This window comes from Squalius cephalus (genome assembly GCF_949319135.1).
Source record: "Squalius cephalus genome assembly, chromosome: 4".
Classification (NCBI taxonomy): Eukaryota; Metazoa; Chordata; class Actinopteri; order Cypriniformes; family Leuciscidae; genus Squalius; species Squalius cephalus.
In genome coordinates, this window is record NC_137125.1 from 6,862,961 (window position 1) to 6,883,590 (window position 20,630).

General features: G+C 36.4%; 1 long non-coding RNA gene across 1 annotated transcript; it reads left to right on the forward strand.

Annotated features, from left to right (window-relative positions):
* The first annotated feature begins 453 nt into the window (after positions 1-453).
* On the forward strand, positions 454-1,988 carry LOC307157910. Its single transcript, XR_013821123.1, has 3 exons — positions 454-516; positions 1,021-1,130; positions 1,902-1,988. It is a non-coding gene; the product is annotated as an uncharacterized lncRNA (long non-coding RNA).
* The last annotated feature ends 18,642 nt before the right edge of the window (positions 1,989-20,630 follow it).

Sequence of the window (20,630 nt, forward strand, 5' to 3'; positions counted from 1 at the left end):
TTTTTTTTTTTTTTTTTGTGTGTGCTTCCCTTGCAATGATACACATTTCTGATGGGATTGCCATGCTTAAAGTTTATGTTTACATTTTTAATCATCATGTAACAACTAACAGTCTCAAAGATGACATTACTAGGGCTGGATTTATTGGATGGGATGCACGCTACAATGTTCCATTCATTCATCAACTGAAAACAGGTTGACTAATCGATTCTTGGGATTTAAGAATTGATATTGTTTCGTAAAAATGAGAATCAAATAAAATCGAGAAATCAATATTTTTTACCCAGCCCTTGACATTACTCAGTTCATGTAGTGTGAATGTTATAATGGCAAACGTTTTTTTTTTTTTTAATTTAAGATTGTTTGAAGGAATGATATAAGAAAATACTGCTTTTTAAGGACTTTTCATTGAATCATTTCTTCTTTCCCCCTCTTCAGATTCGCCAAGGACCAGCTGATTACTGGCAATTTGGTGGAGGATTATTCTTTAGCTGCTACATTGCACTATCACTTCTGGTACAGATTCATTGGCCTTTTGTGTTATTTTTTATTTTACTTGATTTAATAAATTACTTTTAATTAGTAGCCTACAATGTATGGTTAGGATTCTGAATTAAAACAGTGTAATGTTTCTCCACAAATATTATCAGAAATATACGGAGCCCCCAGGGGTCAGGCAAATTGTTGAAACAATATAAACCTGCATTGAAAGATATAATTCAAAGAGCAACAGACCACAACCCTCTCAGCTCAACACCACAATTTGTTGATTTCTTCATCTGTTTTAAAGATGAAATCATGACCTTATCATTATAGTAATCGTAACTGACACATGTAATATTAATTTTTTTACAATTCCATGTTGGGGCTCTGAAGAATTGCTTGTGTGAATACATAAAATGTGTTTTAGAATGGATAGTGTTGTATACTTTGTTTTCTACCCGACTAATTGAACTGTAAAGTGAAAATCTTGTACATGACTTATTTTGTATTGAGTTTTTCTTGCTTTTATTTATACAGGATAGTACAGACAGCAGGCAAGAAGTGAAGAGGAAGTGATGGCATCAGGAGCAGCACAACCAAAAGCTTGTGACCCCATGGAAGTTGTCCGAGTGCGTGGAAGAACAAGTGTAAGTGCAGAAGCCGATAGGATGTAGTGGAGGAAGTGTATATGAAGAAGATATAAAGGAGCCAACTTGTTTAGTTTTTAAAATTGAACTAAGAGCCAGTGCAAATGTTGTAAAACAGGAGAAATATGTTCTGTAACATAACATTAGAGCGAGTAGACTTTGTAAAGTTGCTACTACTTACATGTCAAGTGATAAGCAATATTTGAGTTGGATGAATGATGGGCAAATATTTGGTTTTCTAACTTGTCCTGGGAACCCTCAGTACTGCACACCCACTTCAGATCTTGCAGTTTCTATAAATGAGCTAATGTGATGAATCCGGTATATTAGATGAGGGAAACGTACAAAGTCTGCATCTGAAAACTTAGGCAGCTGACTCATTGCCTCGCTGCCCTATCAGGCAACGACTTAGCAGGCAGCGTTTACACACTAAGGTGCCTCACAAAACCGATTTAGTTTAGTTTTTATTTATTTGAGCAGTAACCATTCTGATTTCAGACAGACTTATGAGGCAGCATAACGGTTTAATGATCTTCAACACTAATTATTTTTTAGAAATTACTTCAAAGTGGTAAAAGTTGGTCAAAATGTACATTTTGTGCTTCCAATATGTGCAGTGCAGGGGGTGTTCCAGGACAGGTTTGCAAACCCCTTATCTAGATACACTTGATGTGGGGCACCAAAAGGCTAACCTGACACATCTGATTGAACTGTGAAAAGGAATTTAAAAAGTGGCATAATGGTTGACTGATTTATTTTCTCTTTTCAAAGGGCCGTTGGGAGAGCGACAACAGAGGAGTGAGAAGCTGCACGGTTATTGTTTTGTTTGTGAAATGGTTAATTTTTCAGATATGCATATATAACGTGTGCATATATATATATATATATATATATATTACTTTTTTCTTTTCTTGTTTTGTGATACTTGTACTTGCTTAATAAAGTAACTTTAAAAGTGAACTACTGGTTTCTGTTCATTGAATACCTTTAACATTTTAGTATAGTTTAGTGGATTACATGTAATGATTGTATTTAGGGGTTTACTGTAAAATAAGGTAACCCAAACAGACAAATATGGTAGCCCATATATATACCCGTTGTGGCCCATAAGAGCCCTAGATAAGACCTATCTGGGTCCCATCATCAACCCATCTGGGCAGATTCCTGTAGGCCCTAAATGGGTGCTACCTAGGTTACCCATATGGGCCATATATGGAGCCCATCAAGAGCCCATCATCAACCCATCTGGGCAGACTCCTGTATGCCCTAAATGGGTGCTACCTAGGTTACCCACATGGGCCCGATATGGAGCCCATCAAGAGCCCATCATCAACCCATGTGTGCAGACTCCTGTAGGCCCTAAATGGGTGCTACCTAGGTTACCCATATGGGCCAGATATGGAGCCCATCATCAACCCATCTGGGCAGACTCCTGTATGCCCTAAATGGGTGCTACCTAGGTTACCCACATGGGCCCGATATGGAGCCCATCAAGAGCCCATCATCAACCCATGTGTGCAGACTCCTGTAGGCCCTAAATGGGTGCTACCTAGGTTACCCATATGGGCCCGATATGGAGCCCATCAAGAGCCCATCATCAACCCATGTGTGCAGACTCCTGTAGGCCCTAAATGGGTGCTACCTAGGTTACCCATATGGGCCCGATATGGAGCCCATCAAGAGCCCATCATCAACCCATGTGTGCAGACTCCTGTAGGCCCTAAATGGGTGCTACCTAGGTTACCCATATGGGCCCGATATGGAGCCCATCAAGAGCCCATCATCAACCTATCTGGGCTAACACATGTTGGGCCACCACGGAAACCGCGGCCAAAATTAGCTGGGTTCCCAGTTGGGTAGCCCAGGTGGGCCCCGGATATCAGCCCATTTGCAGCCCGTTTGGGCCCCACATGGGTGTGTTGGCTGGGAGGGGCCTGATAGCTCCTAATAGGGCCGTTAGGGGAGGTCCTTTGTCTTTCTCAGGTGAGAAAAGCCATACATATTAATGAGCTCTCGCATAAGGCTTATTCACACAAAACACATCGTAAAAAATTTAAATCAATGTATTGTCTTCTCTGAATGAGCAGTCAGGGTGATTTTCACATAGTTTTGCAGCAAATATTCTAGGCTATGTCATACAATTTTCAAAAGTCTTGTGAAGAAATAATCAGTATGGGTTTCATGGCCTTATTTCAGTGAGAATATTTTTTTGTATTTTCACAAACCACGCATAATTGTCATTATCTCAAAACTACAAACTTTTACATACATGCTGTTGATATATTGCTGTAGCAGAGTTTGTGCTGAATACAGTGTAATTAGACTTTAGCCATGAAAATGTCACAAGTAACAGAAATAACCAGAAATGTCAGAGCATGTCAGAACACCTCCAGGGCCCAGAAAATAGCTCAGACCTCAGAGGGTTAATAACACAGCTGACTTCTATCAGTGAAATAAAGAGAAACAGACAATGATACACAGAGAAGAGAGAGGAAATATGAGACACAATGAGACTCACTGAAACATGTCTGGATGATACGAGCAAAACTAGACTTTCAACTCTAAACTCAGTTTAAGACATTCAGAGATGTTTTATCTCAACTTCTTGGATCTGTTCAAAACATGATTCACACGCACACGCGCACGCGCGCACACACACACACACACACACACACACACACACACACACACACACACACACACACACACATTAATGTTGGTCAAAACACTGTAAAAGTGAATCAACACGCACCAATCTTACAATTTTCTAAATGTCATAATCATTTGTTAACAAGTACTCATTACTTCAATGATATCATATTCTGCCTTTAATTATTACATTGTTTAAATTAATACATTTTTAGCAAACTGTGATTTTGTATATGTACTTTTCTGAAATACATAACTTAGACAGTTTCCTCTGATAACAGACTCTAGATTGTAATATGGACTCATGTATTCTTCTGTAAAGTTGCTGTGAAATGATGTGTATTGTGTAAAAGTGAATTGAATTAAAAGCATTTTATCTTCTAAATCTGTTACTTCTTCCACATACAGTTTCACACATCTTCAATCATAAACCACATTTTTAAGGTGTAATTTCAACAATATTGTGTTCGATCTCTGTATCTGAAAATACAACAGTGAGGAAAACAATATTGTAAATAAAAGTCTTATTGTGCTTATATTCAACATTCACCATTAGCTTTTCTTTTTACTTTTTACATTGTTTACTTGTGAAGTTATTATTACAACTACTATTAATAATATTTTATGTATCATTTTTAGTAATAGTGGCATTTTAAGTATTCATTTATTTATTATGATTCGATTTCTTTTCTGGTTTTGTATTTTTTTTTCAGCACCGAATATATATATATATATATATATATATATATATATATATATATATATATATATATAATTTTTTAATTTTTTTTTTTTTTACACGCATTAACGGATATTGAGAAAAGGTCTGAAATGAAGACTTAAATTAACAAAACTATTTAGACAGAGACAAACACTAAACTCAAACACTATTTCCTTTCAGCGATCAGTAAAATCATAAATGTATGTAGGCCTATATACATTTATAACGAATGATTTTCTTTTCTTAACAAGTGCAAATGTTAGTGTTAGTAATTTGTAACATAAACTATAAACTGTCGTTGCGGAAATGACGTAGTCCAGAAAGCCATCACTTGATTTCATAATATATGGATACACAGCAATACGTAAAGACAGGGATACTGCAGGAGGTGGAGTGGCCACATTCATTCAAGATTAATTAAAGAGATTGAAGCAGTTATGGTTGAGATTTGGGTAAGTAAAACTAAAATTAAAATTGTTAACTTCTATAACCCTTGTAAAACAATCTTAAGAGAGATGCTAGATGGTATGTGTGAGGGAGGAAATGGAAAGTTAGTAATATGTGGAGATTTTAATGCACATAACACTTTGTGGGGAGGTACTAAGATAGATGGAAATGGGACCACTATTGAGGAGTTTATGGATGATTATGAGTTGGTTTGTGTAAGACAGCAGAGGAGGTGTTTGGCAAATCTTCTGGGATGAGGAATAAGAGAATGGTACCTTGGTGGTCAGTTGATTGTAAGGAAGCAGTTCAAGTTAGAAATAAAGCTTTCAAAATTGTTAAATCAAATCATTCCTATACCAATTTAATGGAATACAAAAAATCAAACTCAAAAGTTAAAAGAATCATAAAAGAAGCTAAAAGGAATATTGGCGTAACTTTTGTTGTAAAATAGGGGCAGAAGTCAAAGTGGGTGATGTTTGGAGCATGATTAAAAAGATGGGAGGCATTAGAAGGGAATTTTCTCTACCTGTGATTAAAAACAATGATGTGAAGGCAGTAACAAATCAAGAGAAAGCAGAGATGCTTGCGAAAGGTTTTGTTAAGGTCCAAAGCTCAAAAAACTTAACTGATGAAGAATTATCTTGGAGAATTAAAGGAATAGATGAAAATTAAGGGTTACTGGAAAAGAAGGAAATAAGTGAAAATGTACTTAATAAGGATTTTACATTATTTGAGCTTAAGAGTGTGTTAAATGGGGTTAGGAATACTTCACCAGGGAAAGATGGTATATGTTATAAAGTTTATGATGTAGCTAAACATGTAATCTTAAGTCTTTATAATAAGATTTGGGAATAAGGAAGATTGCCTTTGTGTTGGAAACATTCTGTAGTGATTCCTATTGGAAAACCAGGAAAGGATAAGACTGAAGTTAAAAGTTATAGGCCAATAGCATTAACATCCAATTTATGTAAGCTTATGGAAAAGATGATCACTAGAAGACTAGTATATGAAATGGAAAAAAGAGATATTGTTTCCCCATATCAGAGCGGGTTCCGTAGTGGACGTACTACAATGGACCCTGTTGTATGTTTAGAAAATGAAATAAGGAAAGCGCAAGCCAATAAAGAATCAGTTTTAGCAACATTCTTTGATATAGAGAAAGCATATGATATGCTATGGAAAGAGGGACTGTTAATTAAGTTGAATAGGATGGGTATTGGTGGCAAGATGTTTAACTGGATCAGAGACTTTCTAAAGGATATAGAACAATAGAAGTAAGAGTTGGGGTTAACTTCTCGAACATCTATTCAATAGAAAATGGAACGCCTCAGGGTAGTGTATGCAGTCCAGTACTGTTTAACATTATGATTAATGATGTTTTTGATACAATAGATGACACTAGAATCAATAGAGCATTTTATGCTGATGATGGAGCTCTGTGGATAAAAGGACGCAATATTGATAATATTAGAATTAAGATGCAACTAGCAATCAGTAAGGTAGAAAAATGGGCAAGTGAGTGGGGTTTTCATTTGTCTGTAGAGAAGACTCAATTTATTTGTTTTTCAAGTCCCATACTAGAGCTTAAGCTGTATAACCAGTCCTTAAAGCAAGTTAATATGTAAGGGATAATGTATAGAGAGGCGGTCGTTATAGCGAATAACAACCCCGACAGGCTTGAATCAGCCTGAAGGGGTTGTTATTCGCTATAACGACCGCCTCTCTATACATTATCCCGCTTATTACATGGCTACCTACAAAATAAATAAATAATTTGACACGAATTATTGATTTAAAAAGGAGTTTATTGATTTAAAAACAATTGTATTGCTTCCGCCAAAGAAAATAGTGCTGTTTTTCATGGCAACGGTCTGTTATCAAGAAATAACAGACCGCATTCTACATTAGATTTCAACCAAGCCATGTAATAATATTAGGTATTTAGGAGTGTGGTTTGATGTCAAACTAACATTTAAGGAACACATTCAGAAAATAATTGAGAAGTCCAAAAAAGGCATTAATGTTCTGAAATGTTTAACAGGATACAACTGGGGAGCTTCAGGGATGTCCCTTAAAATAATTTATACTGCATTGATAAGATCGGTTTTGGATTATGGATGTATTGTGTATCTTTCAGCATCTAAGACATTGCTTAGTGAAATCAATAGAATGCAGGCTAAAAGTTTGAGGATATGTTGCGGAGCATTTAGAACCTCTTCCAAACCAGTGTTGCAAGTACAAACAGGAGAAATACCTTTAAGCCTCAGACGTCTTAAATTGAGTATGGCGTACTGGATTCATTTAAATGGACATGATGAATCACACCCTACTAAGAAAGTTCTTAATGAGTGTTGGGAGTATGGTAGAACCCAGATTTGTAGCTTTGGTTGGGTTGGTAATAAACTAGCAAATCAAATGGAAATGGATGATATCACTTGTAGTAAGACAGTACCCCTGGTATCAACTCCACCTTGGCTGTTCTGCTCCCCTATGGTGAACATGGAAACCAGAGAGATAGATGTGTATCAGAACATAGAGCAATATTTAGAAAGTAGGTACTATAATACAACACAGATTTATACAGATGCATCTAAAGATTCAGAGGGTAAAACGGGTATTGCAGCTTACATCCCTGATTATAAAATCTCAATTAAAAAGAGAACATCAGATCATTTGTCCATATTTGCAGCAGAAATGACAGCCATTAATATTGCATTGCATTGGATAGAAGAAGTTAGGCCCCCTAAGGCAGTTATTTGTTCTGATTCTATGTCATCTCTCACATCCATTCAAAATGGAGAATCATCATGCCGACAGGACTTAATGAATGAAATTAATAACATCATATTTGCAATTAGTCAACAGGGAATATTAATCCAGTTTGTATGGGTTCCTGCCCATAAAGGAGTTGGTGGTAATGAGGAAGCAGACAGGCTGGCAAAAGAGGCTACTAAAGAGGAGGAGAGGCCGGGTCATTAAACACAAAGTTAATAAAATATGGCAAGCTGAATGGGATAAGGATAAAAAAGGTAGACACTTATACAATATACAAAAATATATCTCAAGTTGCAAATATAGTTATTCAAACAGACAGGAAGAGGTTTGGTTTACAAGACAGAGAATAGGCCATACTGGTTTAAATAACAGCTTATACATTTTACACAAACATCCATCTGGGAAATGTGAGAATTGTGGAGTGAGAGAGGATGTAGATCATGTCCTTTTAAGGTGCATAAGATTTTCCAGACAAAGAGAGAAACTGAAGAGGGAAGTGAATGCAGTAAATAAAACCTTTTCCATACTTTTATTATGTGAGCCTAGATCAGAAAACATCACTAATGCTATGATAACATTTATCAAAGAAACACAACTAGCAAATAGGATTTTTTTTTGTTGTGTTTTGTTTTGTGTGTGTGTGTGTGAATGACATCCATTTGATTGCACCTCAGTCCGGTAGATGGCGGTAATACACTTTGACTGTAAACTGCCATAAAACTTAACAGAAGAAGAAGAAGAAGAAGAAGAAGAAGAAGAAGACGCAGTCCAGGCGGAAGTGGAGAGCCGTTGAGCCATCTATTTATAGCCTTGTGTTGCGGGTGCGCGCCGATGACGTCATCGACCGAGGCTATATTACCTCCGGGTCAATTCTATCGACGTGTTACACACAATATTCACAGCTGGTCACGATTAAAGACATTCCCAATGCGCTGAGCAGCGCAGCATCTCATTCCGCTTTCTCAGGGAACAAGGTTACAGTTAAGTAACCGGAATCGTTCCTAAACCTGTCTCATCACAAGTTTTGGTTCCTGCCCCTAAATGTATATAAATTGTAAGAGAATGTTCCCTTAGTCAGACTGTTTGGGAGAACTGCAGCAACGCTCAGCGAAGACCTCAATAAAGAATAACTTCTGCTTGAACGATATCCCAACATCTCCTGGTCTTCGATTCTGAGTTTACAACAGTAGTCAGGGCAAGATCTTAATTTGAAGCATAATTCTGTAGCAAAACATGATTGTCTCTATTCAGTGAATCACGCTGTTTCTCGTAATACTGTGATATCCCCCTCTCGAAATAATCATGTTATTACTACTTTATTTTCGTAATGTTTCGACATTTTAAAACTTTTTAAGGGCCTAAATACTCTAAATTGATTTATCAACTGTTAATACTTTTTAAGACCCCGCAGACTCTATGTATAAGTAAAATTAAACAAAGCAACAACTTCACAATGGAAGCCACTTACATGATTTCAGAACCAGCTTGAAGTTCTTGGTCATCTATGTCATTGTCTGGCTTGAGAACCAGAATCCATTACTTCATGGTCAACTTGGATAACCTCACTAGCCTCAAGTTCGTCTGAAGTTGTTAAAACTGGATTTTGCTGCACACAAATGGCCTGAAATAAAATAAAATATTCCATTAGTATTTATGAAGGATGACGACTTTCTGTGAATTCCCTTGAAAACACAGTATGTGTTGCACACACTGAAAACTTTTTACCTGGAAAAAAGGCAGTTTATAAGTCTGAACAACGTAAATCTACATTTTAAATGTTTTGTTACTTTGCAACGATATCCCTAACTAAAGTAAAATTCCTAAAAATTGTTATCAGTCATGTGATCAGCTGAAGACAAAAAAGAATGAAAACCAGACACGCACAGTCACAACATCTCACAGCGAATCACTGAGAAACGTCCTGCTTTTTATGAGGTAATTTTGTTGCAATAATCAGTAATAAAACAAAGAATGAATAAGCAAATTACAAGCAGAAGCTTAAATAAATACAAAATATACTGCACTGTTTAATTCAACAGAATAAAGATTAAACAATGCAGTATATTTTTCAGGTAGGTCTAAAAGTAGTATTCAGATAAGAAATACCACAGAAATTGAATAATCAAATTAAAAATATTTGTGCAGTCTTAAGTGTTTAAATTAAATATAAATTAATCCTTAATAAAAAGTTCCCATTTGTTGTTTGATTATCATTAATAACACAGATAACGAACAATAGACAGAAGCAGGTTTAAAGACTGCGGTCACTTTAAGACCTATGGTTAGGGTTATTGCCAATAGGAATTTACTTACCTGTACATCCTCCATGTCCATCCATCGAACATGGATGTTCAATGGGGAAATCAGGTAACGATCCAGAAGAGTTCCAGAAATTGTGTTGATTATTGATACTGCTGAAGTAGCTTCCTTAATATAAAAATACTCAGTGGCTGAGGAATGTGTTCCCACAAAATCAAACAGGACCTGAAAAAACAAAAGTATGTCAAAATGCCCGTCTTGGCAAAAATGTCTGAACGAAAAAGGATAAAAAAATAAAATAAAAAACACGTGTAGCACTATATTGGATCCATGAGAGCAGGCTAACTGTCCGTTCACACCACCGCTGCCGAGAGCGTCAAAATTTGCTGTAGCTGACCTGCCAACAACACTGTAGAAAGATTTGATAGACTCAACATAACATTATCTTGATTATTTAACAGCTTTACCTGCATTTCATCGGTTACTTGGAACCGTCTAATTTTTATTGTGCCATCCGGGAAAGTTAATTTCAGTGGTATGCCTTCAGCTGGTTCTTCAGATCTCCTCATAAGTCTTTCCTCTATTATCTGAGAGACATAAAAGTTATTTGGAAAAAACTGTTGGAATGTGCATGCGATTTTTAAAAGGAACGCCTTCCTGAGTATAGGTAAGCTGAAAGCACCTTTAAGCGCCTTTCTTCATATTGTGACATTTCTTGTCTCCTCTGATCCTGCCAATAGGGAAAACTATCAGGATCCATAAATATTTTACACATGCAAATAGTTGCAAATATTAAGAGACATAGCCTACCTTCTCCTGATCAGCTCTCAATGATTGCTCATACTCTAGGTCTTGTTGTCTTCTTATAGCTCGCCACTCCTGTGAGGATATATTTATACAGTATAGTTCAGTCATAATATTTTCCTTAGTAATGTCAATTAACTTAAATTGCCTTGTATTTGAATTTGTGCATTGTTACAATACTTTAAAACTGTGGTTAAGAGGATTGCTTTTGTAAATGGACAGTCAAATTTCCATAGCAATAAATGGTTGGTGGTCATGTTATTATTTTCAGATTCATCTGAGCAACTAGGGCTGCCCCCTAATAGTTGACTATTTGTTAGTCAACTAGAAACGGCTTAGTCGAACAACATTTTGTTTGTCAGTTAGACGCAGAAAAAAAAAAATAGACCTTGTAGCAAAGTCACACAGTCCGTATAGGAACAGATGGTTAACATTGGGTCCTTGTGGTAATCACAGTATGTCGGGCAGTAAATCCAAAAGTTTGCCTATATTTATTAAAAGTAATTAAATTAATATAAAAATGCAATTAGTCGGCTAATTGCTTAAATGAACAACCAAAAGTAAGAAAGAAAAAAAAAAAAAACTTTAGTCAGCCCTATGAGAAACTGAAATAACTTTTACATTACCTCTAAAACATTTGTTGTTTTAGGTCCATCTGTGATTGCTGGATTTAGTGGCATGTTGCTTGTCTGCAGAGACATCATCATTATGAAATCTTACAGTGAATTTTAAAGGGATGGTTCAGAGTAAAATCAATCTAGGGTCCTTTGCACCATGACCTCGAGCCAAACACCCCCCAGAAGCCTTTTTTCCCTTGTTTGAACATGTTTAAAGTTAGAGCTTATTTAGAAATATCAGCCGGATGGCTTAGTACAGGTGTTATTGGCTCCAAATCTGTATCTCGTAAATTACCCCACTAATAATGCCCAGAATGGAACCAAACTTCTACAGTAGTACAAATAGGTTCTGTAAATTCTATTGGCCATAATTTTCAAAGTAAAAGTGTTTTTGATACTAAGTAATTTCCATATATAATATGTTTTTATTAAAGGGGTCATATAATGCCATTTTTGTACAAGCTAATATGATTCTTTAGGGTCTAAATTAAAAGTTTGTAATATAATATAATTAAAAATTCTCATTAGTATTGTAAGAAAACACAAATTTTACCTGGTAAAAAACAGCTCTGTTTTCAGCACACCGTTTAAGTGCATACGTCTTTAAATGATGAGCTTTGCTCACCCCGCCCCTCTGTTCTGTGCGTACACCGTTTCTAACACAATAACCATAACGCATTGTTCATTATAAACGTGGGATTATGAATTATATTGAGATCCTCGTATATAGAAAACATGGCGTAATGTACCCTTGAGTGTAAACAGCCGCATTCATCGTGAAGCGTGCAGCAAGCAATATGCAAAGATTAATATAAATATTAATATAAAGGTTAATAAAACGTTACACTCACTTCAGTTCTTCTGGAGGTGCAGCAGGAACACGAATAGTTGGTACGGATCCTATTTTCAGGAACAGCTTCTTAGTAAAACCAGCTTTACTGGCCCTCGTTTGTAAAGCAGTCTGGTGTGAAATGAGTTGATCGTGGGGAATCCCCGCGAGGGAACCCTGTGTCAATGCATTGGGAATATTTCATCAATACAATTGCTTAGACGCCATTCTTCTCCAGCATATCAATGCACTATGATGACAGACAGCTCGCTCACGAGCGAGGGCGGGTCTGTGTTGAAACACAGTGCTGTCAATCACAATCGTGGGAGGGGCGTCGATTTTGTGACGTCACAAAATCGAACGGCTTGATTTCAGAGAGTGTCAAACATATAAGGAGATTTAAAAAAAAACACTGGATGGATTTTTATCATTTTATGATGGTTGTGTACAGGCACTGTCAACACACATTTCAGTACAATCAACTTGTAAAAGTGCATGTACCATTATATGACCCCTTTAAATGAATTGTATGGTAACTCTATATCCCATGCTGATAAACGTACATCCCTCTCAATTGTACAAGGCCCCAGGGAGTCTGATGTATCGGCCACCTGTACATCCTTCAAAATACCAGCACAATACACAGTTTGCTGGTAAATGACAGAATATTGTATGATGCAAGCACACAATAAATCTAGAAACTGGATTTTAGATCTTTGGCCTGAGTCGCTGCCTTCATCCTAACAAAACAAAACAAAATTTAAGATTTCATCATCTGAATGTAGTTCATCGCAATTCTGTAAGCTGGTTAAAAAAAAATCCTTACATGACACTCTTCTTGCGGTTCTTCAGCCTGGTCTTCCAAACGCTCCTTTAAGTAGTAGAGAATAAACTCAAGTTCAACCATTTCATGAGTCAGAATCTGCTAAGGGGTAATTAAATTTTTTATTGGAACTATGAACAGCATTTTGATAGTCTTTTAAACAACTGAAAAGATAAAACTACATTTTATAAAAATCCTACAAGTCAAGTTTATCAAGACATCTGAAGATCACTCATAACCAAAATCAACAGTTATAGCCAACATTATGTATATATAAAAAAAGGTCAAGAATAGAAAAATTAACAGTAATATTAGGAGATGTCAAAATCAGTGCTGCATAACATGGGATACATTACTATATTAGTAGGTCAGTTGCTGTACATTTTCTGAGTGCATTATAGCTTATCCAGACCATATGATAGTCTTTCGAAAAACTTTTTTGGTTTGCAATTTAAAAGATAAACTGTACTTAATACAAATTAAATACCTTGTACCTTTTGTTCAGAATCTTACCAAAGAAATCACCTCTGCGATGTCACTGTTACCATCTGTGTTAATGTCATGCTACGAAATATGAAAACATTTAAATTACAATAAGACACTTACAGATAACATTTTAACTCTGGAAACTACCTGTACCTCACCTCTGGACGAATGTACAGTGCGGAGCGCCCCAACACTCCACTTGACCTAATGGCTTGGGGAGTGCATTGAGTCAGGGGGACCACAACCCGATGTCTATTCACTTTGCAAAGGTCAACGTTTATGCTTTCAAGTTGTGGATAAATTGCCCTCAAGAATTCCTGAAAGCCTGCTTCCATCAGATTCTTTGGAACCTTGACGACTTTTACCTCTTCCGCTAAAAATGTATGGAAAATATAGACAACAGATAATAAAAACTGGGAAATAAATAAATCAATTGTTCCCATGTCGTTTGTTATTTTGACTTTTGGATGGTTGGGATTGTGAATGTAAGTAAAGAGAAATTGCACACTGAAGTGACACAGAGGTCACTAATCAGCCTTTTAACTACATCCAAAACTCGATTAGAGGCCATCGCAAACAAATTCATCACTGAAAAAAAGTTTAACAGACATTGGTCTTACCTTGCCAGCAACTGAATGTGATTTGATGTGTTAACATCAGGGTAATCCTCATTGACCATGTGTTGCACCTCAGAGTATCTGGAGTACTTTTGACAGAAAGAAATATGATCACACAATCAAGTAAATTTTAGTCATTGTTAAACCAACCAAACAGAGAATAATGTTGATGGAAATTTGCCATTACTAAACATTTAGGAGAAAAACTGTAAACAGACATCATTTGATACATTTTCAAGTGAAAGATCACATGTAAATGTCCTTAAGTGTTATTAATTAACTGGGGTCTCAGAAGTGCAACATTTCCTTGAAATACAACTCCAATTCAAGACAAAACTTGACTATATTCTGGAATGAGCTTTAGACAAATTTAAGCAACCAATTTAATACTAACTGCTGTCATGGACATGTAACCCTGTCAATTTTGCCCCAATAAAGTCCTGAAATGACCTTTAATGCAAACACTTAAAACTAGAGTAAAGTGCAATATCTAGTTCGCCACTAGGTGGCAGTGCACAATGAAACGTTCTTCTTCTGCTGATTTCTGCCATTCGCCTTGCCTTAAAAAAGCCTGGAAAAACGGGAGCCAGAGCAGAAGTAAATATTAGGATTGAAATTTATTTAGAAAGCGAAATATATCCCCTAGGTTGAACTACATTGAAATTTAGATGACACCTGTTGTAAAACAAAGTTATCTCGGTGAGTGAAAACTATCCTTTTGTGTTGATTAGCTTGAAGCTAAAATGGTAAAATGACTAAAAGTTTACATTTCAACGTTACAGTGGATTAAAAAAACAAAAACAGTCTGGCTATCTACAGTAGCAGTGGATGTTACCACACAGGTACATTTTGTTGTATATTCTAGTTGTACATCTGTTGTATATTTTGGTACAATGAAAAATGCATTTTGAAAGGAATTAGTTTTGTTTTGAGTCAAGTATGTCAATTTTGAGTTATTATGCTATACTGTACTTTTGTTTGTCCAGTTCCATTTTATTGATTTTCATTTTAAGTTGTATTATTGAACATATGGACTTTTAAATGATGAAAAGATGGAAAAATGACATTTAGTTGAACATTAGTTAATTTTCTGCACATTTTTGTGTAGACTGTTTTTTTTTTTTTTTTAGGCTTCTTCTGATCCTGGATCCCTGGTGTTCTTTCCACTGAAGTTAGATTCCTCTCTGTTCGCCCTGGTGCCTGGTTCCCTGGTCCACTGCCTCAACTAACAGCGCTGCAACGGTTCCATTGGGTGGTTTGATATGGACGCTAAGTATTGAAGGGGTGGTTGGACAGTTAAAATATTTGAGTGCACTAAAGGGTAACAATTTTTTTCTTTGAAAGATTTTCCCTTTTGTTTTGTTTCATGAGATCTCAAAATTTGTGGCCGATTTGTTAACATCAATGGTATTAATGCTGTGTGAACTGAACTAAATATTGAATTTTGAATAAGAAAATAAGAAAAATAATTTGAATAAGAACTACATTTAAACTTTATTCTATTGTCCTGTGCTTCCTTTGGAGTGGAATCTATGAGTCCTTTGACCATATGATTAGTACATAACCAGCCTCCTCATCGCCACTAGATTTAGATAACACTCCTACAATAGATTCTTAGCCTGCCTATAAGCAGAACTACCACCGTAGGGTTACAGACACACACGGGAAAACAGGAAAAGTAGATCCAATAGCAGTATGTAATTATTTATTAAAGTGGGCATGAAACGGAAGTTGAGATTGTCATTTTTCCTTGCTGTGGCGTATATCCGGGTGAAACGGCTTCTGAAATTAGAAAAAAATTTAGGGCGGGGCTTGATTTCGTCCTTCGGGAATTGATTGGATCATTGGAGGTTGGGCGTTGCAAACAAAATGGAGGAAGATTTGAATGCCAGTTTACATTCAGTTGTGGAGGATTTCCGATAGCCGCACCCTCATCGGCTCTGGCCGCACCCTTTCGCCATGGCACGTGACCGAAAGAAAAGAGAGGTCGTTTCGAGGGGGGAGGGAAGGGTAATGTATTTGATTAAAGATTATAAGGGTACATGAATTTTAAAAAAAATAATGAAGTGCACAGATAAATCATTTATAATAAACACTACAATATTACATATAAAAAGAAGATTTGTCAAATTTGATTTCATGCCGACTTTAAGGCTAATCCAATATCATTGTCATCCAGGCAGGGGTCAAAGTCCATATAATCAATCCAAACACAAATAAATAAAACAAGAAACAGGCTAGAAACCAGACCTCAGAAGTGTGGACCATAATAAGGACTCCATAACAAACACTAAACAGGCAGGGTATTTATACACACAGAAACTGATGGGGAACAGCTGGGTGCAATGAACAGTGATGAGTGCAGACAAGGGTTGTGGGGAATGCAGTTTCTAATGTGAATGACACCGTGGGGGAAGAGGACCTCTAGTGGACACCCGGGGAAACACAAACCAGACACTGTGAAAACTGCTTACACAGCAGTGTGACGTTGGAGATGATAACAACACAAGAACCCAGTGATGGAAACTAGGTACAATACTGTATGCTTTATGTAACAGTGTTATGTTAATATAATGACATCAATACAAAGTCAGTTGAGAATTTTCACTCACATACTGGTGGAGTCTGTCACCTTTGCAGCAATGCTGTAATGCAAACCATATTAAGTCAACATCAATATGTCCAGTTATTTATTTAGAAATAAATATACGCCTTGCAAGTTATAATGATTGTTCACCCAGAATGCACAGTTGATGGTCCCCATTGACTTCCATAGTATTTTCTTTCCTACTATGCTAGTCAATGGGGTCCATCAACTGTCTAATAACCAACATTCTTCAAAATATCTTCTTCTGTGTTCAACTGATGAAAGAAATACTCGAAAGAGATTTGGAACAACATGAGGTTGAGTAAATTATTACAACATTTCCAGTCTGGGGTGAACTATCCCTTTAAGGAGTGAGAAACCTGTGAGTCTAAAATAAATAGTGATAACTACATAATATGACTGAGGGAAATGTGTGACCTGCTGTAGCTAAACTCATTAGTTGCTAGGGGCATTAAGTGTTATTGCATGAGAGCCAACAGACAGTCAGCATTATGTCCTGGTACTGACATCTAGCCTATTCATGCTGCTAAATGTTTACTATAATGCTATAAATGGTTGCTAGTGAATTGCTAGACATTTTGCATGGTGATATTTGAAAAGCATTTACCAATGGGTCTGAGTTTGCCTTGATGTTAGCCTTTCTCTTTTGTGAAAATAGTAAAACAGTTGCTTACCTGGTGATGCAGTGTGCTTTGTGGCTTTCAAGAACATGCAATGCCACTTGTTGTTTGCAGTTCACGCATGTTTGCTGCAAAGATTCCCCCTCTCTCACACTGTCATCCTAAAATGCAAATCATACAGAGAATATAAGGGAGAACATATACATAATACACACAAAGAAGTAACTGATATAGCTTACCTTTTGAATATCCCCATTTAGGGGGAGATCACATTGTAGCGGGACAATGTAAGCCACAGCTTTGTTTAGACTACTTGTTTCCTTCAGATATTTTACAGAATACCCTTCTGGTGGCATAGCTATGTCTATAAGCTGTCTGCTCCTGCAGCAACGCATCAGTTTGAAGCCTCCAGCATGCCTCAGTAGAGGGAAAGACTCCTCAATTATCATAATGAACTCTTGTGGTGTGCACTGCACATCACAAAATCAGACTTTTTTTTTGCCAAGTCCGTTTGCCTGGAGGCTCGTACTTTCCTCAAGACTGGGAATTTGTATTGTATTGACTATAACACAGCAAAAAAATGTGTGCTCCCATGGCTGGGTGGCATTATTTTTTTTTTCTTGAACCTTTACTGTAAGGTTGAAACAGTCCGCTCAAAGAGGCCGTGACCTTGTTTGGTCGGTTAGCTGAAAACTGACACAGGGAGGGAAATGGGAGCCGAGCAGTTGGAGGCACAACTGTTGGTGCTGAGGACAAAGCAGTGACAGATCCAGCAGCTGACCCCATCAGTCCAGTAGTCAGTCCATCAGTCGGTCCAGTCAGTCTGGCAGTCAGATCACCAGTCAGTCCGGTAGTCAGTCCATCAGTTGGTCCAGTCAGTCTGGCAGTCAGATCACCAGTCAGTCCAGTAGTCAGTCCATCAGTCGGTCCAGTCAGTCTGGCAGTCAGATCACCAGTCAGTCCGGTAGTCAGTCCATCAGTCGGTTCAGTTAGTCTGGTCCAGTAAGATGTTTCATAAAAATAAATTTCTAATAACTTTACAAAACTTTGAAGCTATTTATAACAATTTTTTTTCATTATGACAATAATTAATTCTACATTTACAATAAGCTGCCAGGTGTCAGCTTTCAAATGAGATCATACTTGTGTTTTTAGTGCAAAGGGATCATGAACAGTATCTGTTTCAGTTTGGGTATGTCATTTCTGGGGATTTTTCAAAAGTGGGGTTGCAGCTTAACAGGTTAAAGAAAGGCTTCCTAAAAAACAAAACTTATTAAGTGGTCAAAATCATGTCTCCCAAAATATATTGCACATCTTACTCATGATGTTCACTTTTCATGATCAACATAGCCTAGATGGGGAAAAAAAATTACATTATAATATTGTAACAAATATGAAACTAAATGCGCTTATAGGCTATTTAATGGCTACAACACGTATAGTAGGTCTAAAGACTCTATTTGTACAAATTGCTGCACATTCAATTAATTCTGAATTTTGCACACACAAGTTTAAACTAAGGCATTTATTTGTGCATAGTAAAGCATATCTGCAACATTTATCAAGTTCACGGATAATTGTGCCTGCATTTATAAATCATTATGATACTAAAATCATAATAAAGTAGGCTATACTATGTAGGCCTACAAAAAATCAGATGTTTAATTACACATTAAGCATTTTCCTCCCATAGAAAACAATTATAAGAACGCTTAATGTGGCTTAATGCAGATTAGAATGTAGGCTACCCTTATTATGTCAAAATAACGACTTATAATGTCGAAATAACATATCGAAATAACGACTTATGTCGGAATAACGAGATATTATGTTGAAATAACGACTTGATGTTCAAAGCATGTTAAAAAACTTTTACACACTAACGTAACAATATTACAATATTACATCGGTTTTTGACACGGTAAGATTTTTAAATGTTTTTTAAAAAAAAAAAGGTCTCTTCTCACCAAGGCTTAATTTATTTGATTCAAAATACAGCAATAATATTGTGAAATATTTATACAATTTAAACTGTTTCCCAATTTATAATTTATACAATTGAAATTTTTCTATTTGAATATATTTTAAAATGCAATTTATTTCTGTGCTGGAAAATTTCAGATAGTTGCTGTTGTTTTGAACTTTCTATTCATCATATAATCGTGAAAACAAAATTGTACACAATTGTTTTTAACATTAATAATAATCATAAATGTTTCTTGAGCATCAAATCATCATATTAGAATGATTTCTGAAGGATCATGTGACATTAAAGACTGGAGTAGCCTAATGATGCTGAAAATTCAGCTTTGATCGCAGGAATAAATGACAAATATATTCAAACAGAAAACATTTATTTTAAATTGAATAAATATTTCACAATATTACTGTTTAAAATATCTTACCATTCAAAAACTTTTGACTGGTAGCATCAAACATTGAATATACTTATAGTAAACTTAAACTTATAGTAGGCTATGTACCTGTGGCCCTTTTTGGGAAATAAGTTAACTAATTACTGTAAAAGCAATAGCCTAACAAGTAGGCCTACATCTACTGTACTAATGCAAACTTTGAAATCATGTTTTAAAGGCGAAATACAGAGGGACGACGTGTGTATCAGGCTCTTATTAGGCGACGTGCCTGGTTCAGACGTTATGATTTTTTTATACATTTCTCACGTACGCCGTCGCCACATCGCCGTAAGGTATACGTTACTACTGTGACGCCGCCGTGACGTCACCGCCGGTCTGTCGTCTGACGTCTCTATCAATCCCATTAAAAAATAGACACGGACTGACGGCGACGGAAGGGTAGACTGCTCTTTCGTCTTCTTCAGGGTAGTCTTAGAAAAGGCATTATCTACCCGCCATATGTGTGAGTGAGGTGAGAGAGAGAGAAAGCGCATGAGTGAGTGTGTGAGCATGAGCGTGTGTGTGAGAGAGAGAGAGAGAGAGAGAGAGCATGAGTGAGTGTGTGAGCATGAGCGTGTGTGTGTGTGAGTGAGGTGAGAGAGAGGATTAAGACACTTTTATTTCAACAACAATTATAGACAAACATGTTTGTTCAACACAATATGATGATGATGATAACAATCATTCATCATCACAACAAATAAATAAACATTAAAATTTCAACACCAATTCATCTTCATAAACTGTACATAAGACATGGTTTATCCCCCAAATTTCCATAAAACACTCTAAACGCCCAACCAATTTATAGTACGCATATTCCACTCTGAG